Genomic DNA, 7,835 nt, shown 5'->3' on the forward strand with positions numbered 1-7,835 from the left:
AATAATTTTGTCACTTTGTAAAAGTCAATGAAGTGTTAAAAAGATAAAAAGCTGTCCAGATGCTGAAGCTCATGACAGCTCAATAGACCAGCTTGATTATTTTTTTAAATAGCTGTTGAGCCAGTGAATCTGTTCTGCTGCCTTGCTCTGCTGAATAAGGGTACTTCCCTAGGTTACACTGCCTAGAAGACAAGCTGTACTGGGGACAGGTGTGTAGCTGCATCTTCCTCTGAAAAATGATCAGAAAGTACGTACAAGGATGGCCTTCATCAGTCAGCTGATCGGCCAAGAGAAACGTTGTCAGCCTGGTCAAAATCACACAATCCTTATTCTTTTTCTGATTTTTTGCTAAATATTTAGTATTAATTATTAACCTCACTGTCTGGTACAAGATAGTAGATGTGAGTGCAAGTTTCTATCAGAACCCTATTTTTCAGTAGGCTGTACCTAGTGAGAGATGTTATTGCCTCAGTATGTTGCAAACCATATGGGGAAAGTGTCGTGTGAAACTGCTTTTCTCACCCTCTGAGGGAAGTCCCTCAGGAGAAGGGATTTCTTGAGTGTGAGGTATATATAAGAACCACTAATCCAGAAGGATTCTGCTGCAAATCCCAGAGTTTAATTTCAGGATTAGGTGTTCTGCTTGAGATTTTGCCCTCATTTTCAATCTCTCTGATTTCTGAAGTCCTTTTCCTTTTTCCTGCCTGCAGTCTCTCATTCTTCCTCCTGGAATGAGAAAGTAAGAACAAACTTTGTATTTATTCTATGATCTAAATCCTTGGAATTGCCATAGAGCTTCTGCTTTTGCTAATGATGGGACAGACATCTCAGTTGCCATACATAAGGCTCATGTTCAGTATTTGATAAATAAAAGGATTTGATCACTTAAAGATCTTGACTAAATCACAAGCAGACTCATGCTTTAAAGGTTTATAAGTATAATAAAGGTAAGTCTTTTCAGACAGGACAGGTTCTAGTTATAAAATGTTAGGCCATAAATTTTAGGCCAGCAGACTTAATCTATGGAGAGCAGCATAAAAACATTTTCCTTAATGAAACCTCATTTCTGTTTTGCTGGATTTACACATTCAAATTTTAAGTTTCTCACCTCATGGAGTTCTGCTGAACAATTAGCACAGGTAGAGTGTTTTGTTTTGTGCAGGTCCAAGAGTAAATCAGGGCTTGGGGGGGGCCTTTTGGTTGTCTCTTTTTCTTGTACATAGAGAAGAGGTCCTAACAACTGCATGATCCGATGGGGGACTGGAGATAAATTAGCACACTTTTAAAAATACACATTTTACCTGAAAGTAATTTGAAAACTGAATGTGTTATCAGGAATTGCCCTTCACTGCCTTATTTTTAGAATTTGTGGAAAATACCAAACCGTGTCATTTAGGCTGACAGTTGCTCTGTTTCCTCAGCTGGAGCTAATGAAACAGTGGCAGATGTTTATAAAGCCTCTTCTGCAAGCTCGTTATGATATATGCAATAATTAGCTCTCCTGGGAATGTTTCTCAGCAGCCTGCACAAATGACTCACCCGGACTTCAGTGGAAGCTCCATGCAGGGAAGTGGGTGCCTTTATGTAATCTTGAGAAAGAAAAATGCTGTCATCTCTACTTAGAGAAGACAAGTTAAATCTATAGATACAGCTGACTATTTTTATGTCATCCTCCCGTTTTACTCACTGCCATTGAATTCTGCCCAGCCTTAATGCTCTTTCAGAGCTCTTTCCTCCCACTTCTCCTGTGGTGTTTGATCTACTCAGGCACTGTGACCCATGTTTCCCTTTTAGGCACATCATCCCACTGATGGCAGCATCACTCAAGATGCAGAATTGATTCCTCTGGCTCTGTTTGTGAGTGAGTTCTCTTGTCTCCTAAAGTCCTCTCAGTAACAGGCAGCAGTTCAGAGCTTCATCCTCCTCTTGTGTGCTCCTGCCATACAGAACTGCAGCTGGGATGATTTTAGCAGACCAAATCCTGGCATACGTTGGTGTGAGAGAGCTGACTGCTCTCGCTGTGCTTTGTTTAGGTTTTAGCTGTCGTGTTTGCACAGTGCAGTTTGTGAGCCTGACATTTTGGGCATTGTATAAGCTCCGGATGAGTCACAGAGGCAAAAAGATTCACGGGAATGCTTCCAGTAACTTCAATGGGCTCTGACTCGAGCCTCTAGCACCCTCGGCTGGAGCAGATGGAGTGTCTGCAGGAAAGCAGGCAGCTGATGGACATCGTTTGGGGCTCTGTGGTGTCACTGACACTGATTTGCATCAGTTGTTAGTGAAACCATAATTCACATACATGCAAAGCCTCTCCTAAGTGTTGCCATACCGAGTGCAACCCTGTTGCCTCTTTATTCCATTGTTCCATCCCTGACAGTGGGGAGCAGCAATAGATAGATGAAGTCACTCATTTCTGTTACAATCTTCTCTCCTAAGCATTAGGAACTGCCCTTAAAGCATGCAACGCTTTTGATCTTTTCATCTTTATTTATTTTTTAAAAATTCAAGGTGGAGGGGATGAAACTTTAGTAGAAATTTACTATTTGTAATTTCTACACAGAGAAAAATGGAAATGTTAAAACTGACTTCAAAGGTAGTACAGTAAAAATCTGCTTACCCATGACACAACCTTTCTGAAGTAATAGAGGGAAGAAGCCAAAAATGTATGCTTTGAGGTACTGGGGAAACCTTTAACAGTTATGGAAGCATCACCAGGTATTTGCTGTCTGTACAGAAACAAAATTATTCCTGTTACTAAGTTCCCATCCTAAGATCTGACAGCAGGTAAAGCACATGGCACTGTCTCCTGCTGTGGGAAGGAGCCACCTTATGAAGACTTGTGTCTCTAGGCAGGCTACACAGACAGTTACTGACTGCCTTTGAAGGGACTTGCAATGACCACTTCCTTTTTGCTGTCTCACTCTAAATGCTTTTATTTAACAGTAAAATTCTGAAAAGGGTAAATAATTTCACCACTTCTTAGTCTGGGTAATTCAGCATTTTCCTTGTGCTGGCTTTGTCTGTCAGAGCTACTGACCCCCAGGCCAGGGTGATAGCAAGCTCTCAGAAAGAACAAAATTCCCACAGGCTGGGAGGGATCAGAAAACTCTTCTGTTCTGCCTTCTAAACTTTAGTGGTGTTTTAGATAATTTACTGAGCTTGTAATTTTCAGTGAGAATGAAACTGGGGAACTTTCAGTACTAAACACCCAAGCAGCCATTGATTAAGACGTAGAATGCAAGAATGAAAATTTAAATCTCTATGCTTCAAAAAGCGTATGGAGGTGTCAAACTGAGCACTAAAAACCAATTTCTAGACAAAAAAAATGTTGCAATCAACCACTCTCACATGGTATAATTTCTTCTTAAAACAACCATTTGCATGAGGACCTTTTTCACTGCTCACGTTCCAACAGGCTCATGTTTCAGTTTTCCTCCTGAGGCAAAGGATGGGGGAGAATCCTTCTCACGGAGAGTACAAACTTAATCTTCAAATGAACAAAGGCTCCATGACTCACAAGTTTTCACCTCAGGTCAGGTCAGCCACTGGCAACAGCTTCCTCTGTTTACAGTCTGCTGTGCTGCAGCTAGGGCTGGGGATGGTTCATGTTGCTGCTCACTGCCATGCTGCTTATGAAAAGAGAGGGGAAACTTTGTGTGTCTCTAATAATGTCTGAGAAGTGATAAAAACAATTCAGGAATTAAGTCACCACCATCATTAAAACAGAAATATTCAGACATTTGGATAGCCTTCTAATATTTAAAAGAAAACAGACATTTACCTTGTACAGTCCCAAGTATTAACAGAATGCTTATTATCTTTAGGGAGGAAAACAGTTAATGGTTGTTATTGGCTTTGGATGGCTTTTACTAACTAAATATATTCATAATTTGAGTTTGTAACAGGTATCACATATTTTAGAGTTCATTTTTTCTTGAAGAAAACCATGATATTGAACAGAAAACATGGGTTTGAACAATACATATAACATGTCTGTCTGCATATATGCTGTCAGATATACATTTAATAATAATGTACTGAATCACAGGCTTCTTTCCTTCATTTGTGTATGTCATTAAAAATTTGGCTTAGTTCCTTATGGAAAAACTTTCTTTCTGAGCAGTATCATGTTTTGCCAGTAGCTGAAATGGCAGGATTTTTCATACATTGCCTCAAGTCTAAAAATTCACATTTTCTATTATATTAATCTGAAACCTCAATTTTAAAAGTGCATGAGAATCTACTTACAGATGGTGAGGAGATGTCAGTGGTGATATCCACAGGAATGGGGCAAACAAAGAGATGAAGAAAAGAGTTACTAGCTGTGAAATCACGTTTTTATTTAAAAAGTGGTCTTGGGGGATTTCTTCAGCAACATGCTCCTGTATCAAGGCACAAATTGCCTACAGTGGCTGGTAGAAGTTGGCTATCTATGTGTCCTCTCTTCCTGCTTTAGAGTATTAGACTGCTCCTTCTGCTTCCTCTTGTGGCTGAAAACAAGCTGGCTCACAGATAGTCCAACTCTGTGTCCCCTTTACTAGAGATAAAAAGTGAAAAAGGAGGGAGCTGTTACCCTCTTTTTGCTGTTCAATGACACAAAATAGTTCATGGTCAACATGCAGATGTGCACACCACAGAAATATCATGGCCAGAAGCAAATTACACAGTTAACTACTGAGCTGGAGAGAGCTTGTTGCTCTGTATGAAAAAAATACCAAAATATATTTTTTTCTTTGCTGGGAAGGATTTATTCGACACCTAAGCAGTAATTTAGATGCAGTAATTAGACTAAGCAGAGCTAGATTGCTACTTCTCAATTTGGACACCCCTAAGACCAGATAAATAATGTCACCTTTAGCCCTTGTGACCTGCCTAGAGCCGTCAGACTTCCTCTCCATAGTCACTGCACCTTCTCACAGAAGTCTGGCTAAGTACTGGGGGTTAGGTTTACAGGTATAACATGTCACACCTGTGAAAGCAAAGTCTTCTGACTTTGCAATTCAGGGTTTTGTTTATATTTTTTCAGCATTTGAAGCTTTTTTTCCATCTATGCTGTAATGTATGGCTGAGAGCTTGAAGAAGCTTTTCCCTGTGTGAGCCACAGCCTCTGTGTGCTTCCACCAGAACAGAAGAACACTGATTTCTAATGGTCTGAGATTTGTCTGGTTGAAAAGAGACAGAAGGCAACTCTTAGGACCTGGTGGTGGATTTCATGTGCATTGAATCAGTCTGTGTCATGATTTCAAGCGCTAATCACAGGAGTCATGCACAGAAGCTATTAATTTTAAATTCAGACCATGTTTTCCTAATGCATGTGAAGTTATACATGATGCCATGGGTCATATATCATGATACTTTCCTCTTTTGCATCAATATGTATGACATCTTTGGTTTCAGCGCATTTTGCTTTTATAAAGCAGGAGTATAAAGCTGCAGCCTCTCCATGTGTCACCGAAATTGACTGATTAGCAGAATCAGCTTATTATTCTACTTCCTTAAACGTTTTGTGTAACTCCATGTGTGATGATCAGTCCATGTCCAAAAGTTTACTGGCATGACCTACCACATGTATTTAACTATTATTTTTTTGTCTGAGACCTTCATAATTTCATTTAACAGTGCTCAGGCTGTTGGGCATAACACATTTAATAGGATAATCTGTTGCGCAATGTGTAAAACCTGAAGAGTTAATAGTCCACAGTAAATAAAAATGGAGTCCAAAGCCTTTGGATAAAGCAAGTACTTTGAATATGGGAAGAGAAACAAGAAATCTGATGCTTTAATAAAATACGTGTAGTCCCCACAATGTACCTTATGCTCAAGAATGAAAGCTCAGTGAGAGCCCTGCAGAGCCTGCTTCCATCACAGCACTGATCCAAACAAACTGCTGTCCACGAGAACTCATCTCGAGTTAGCTTCTCAAGTGTGAATGTCAACACAGTAAGACTCAGAGCTGCACGAATTTGCACTGCAGAGCAGCTCAGTTTGTACCCTCATGTTGCAAACATGTGATGACAAATCTGCCTTAAAATTTTCCTCTCTCCCTCCCCGCTGCAGCTGATTCAATGGGTTGTGTGACTGGACTCTGAACTGTGTCTGGGAGAATCTGTACTGGTGACAGCATCACCTTCTACAGGAGAGGCAGGGATGACTCTCTGGGTGCAGAAAACCTCTTCAGCTGGATCTTTTGGTGGTGGAACCACTGCCTGCTAGGTCTGTGAGGGCAAGCCTGGGAAGTCATAGATAGCTGCAAGGTGAGCTGCTATTCTGTGTGCTGTTGGGCTGTTCCTGTACCTTCAGAAGACATTCCAAGCACATCTGTATCTCTGCTTATCACTGGCCCCTCTGGACTGTACTCCCTCTCTTACACTGTTTTTTGTGAAATCCCAGAATAAGTCATCTTTTACTCATCTCTAGGGCTGACCACTTTTTACCAGACACAGCTCTTCAGAAGCTCCAGGAAATTCAGCAGCTGTGAGACTTTTCCTCTGGGGCTCACGGCAGCAGACAAACACACTGAGTCACATTTGATCAACTCCTGCTCTCTGCAGAGGCTGTCTAAATCAGTCAAATGAAATGAAGTGAGTGACTTTGTGTTTAGCTGGTGTACAGGAGAAAAGAATTACCCACATGCTAGGCTTAAAGGCACAGTTCACAGTCAAAGGCCTTCCTACCTCATCAACAATTTTATAGAAACCCGGCTGACAAAATCTTGTGCTCAGTGTTTCCTCCTTGTTTTCTTTTTCCCTCTATCCAGTTAACAACAATCTTGTTGTACCATTACAGGCTTGCATACCTGGAATAGATATTTATATTTTTGGCATCATTCATTGAAAACTGTTCTTTGGTTGACCTTTGTTTTCCTCCATTGAAATACTAGGGGTTGCATTTATCCCTGCAAGGGGATATATTAAAATATTCAAGTGAGTGTTTAAGGAAAAGTTCACACTTTCTCTCTCTTACTGACTAGGTTTCCTCTCAGTATCTTAGCAGGGTCTTTGTTTTCAGTTCTGCTTTATTCTTCCACCTAAGGACCTCAGGTAGGAGTTCACTCCAAGCTACTGTTTTGGCCAGGTCTGGATTCAAACTTTGAGTGTTTTGACTCTGATAACAAGATTAAATGCCTGCCTGAGCAACTTCTGTGGTCTCATTGGCTACCCTGGCCTCAGATGACCCAGGCAGGATTTGCATGTTATTAAACAGATAAACAGTGAAAGTTCAAATATAAAGACACAGCATGACTTGTCAATGCACCCGCTTGTTCAAGTACACTTAACACTCCTTAGACACCTTCACTGGCAAGAGGTTACTGGGCACTATTTCTTGGAAAAATTATAGGTCTAGCTCCTTCTCTTCAATATCCCAAAGAATTGTATCCCCTCTTGTGATTACTTGTTATTATTTTTTCCTTTGAACAACTAAATGTATTTTACAAGATAAAATTTCTCACACTAGTTAACGCCTAACATTGTTTGCTTGAGAATAAAATGCTAACTTTCTCTGCTTTCTTTGCAACTTGCATTTGTAGAATATCCTATTTCAGGGGTTAGGCTGGCAGCTGGAAGGAAATTATTTGTAGAACACACCCTAAAATCTGCTGTGTAACAGAATCATGGTAGCAACATAAGCTGTTCTATCAGAGCATGTGAAAAAACTGTAATAACTTCCAGTTCTTCACAACAGAGTAGCAACAGAGTATTATGTATTTTACATTAATTTCCCTTTTGAAGAAAAAGTCTCCTTTTTCTTCATAATATAGAAAAATAATGGGACTAAAGATGAGGCAGTTTTTCTGGACAGTCTCAGAATCAGGACAGGGATCTGCAAGGGAGGTG

General features: G+C 40.3%; 1 long non-coding RNA gene across 1 annotated transcript; it reads right to left on the reverse strand.

Moving 5' to 3' along the window:
• Positions 1-600: 600 nt before the first annotated feature.
• On the reverse strand, positions 601-2,322 carry LOC135298142 (uncharacterized). The gene is made up of 3 exons (XR_010360132.1): positions 1,540-2,322; positions 1,109-1,260; positions 601-726 (listed from the first exon to the last, which is right to left on the reverse strand). It is a non-coding gene; the product is annotated as an uncharacterized LOC135298142 (long non-coding RNA).
• Between the last annotated feature and the right edge of the window lie 5,513 nt (positions 2,323-7,835).

Source organism: Passer domesticus, chromosome 3 (assembly GCF_036417665.1).
Source record: "Passer domesticus isolate bPasDom1 chromosome 3, bPasDom1.hap1, whole genome shotgun sequence".
Taxonomy (NCBI): Eukaryota; Metazoa; Chordata; class Aves; order Passeriformes; family Passeridae; genus Passer; species Passer domesticus.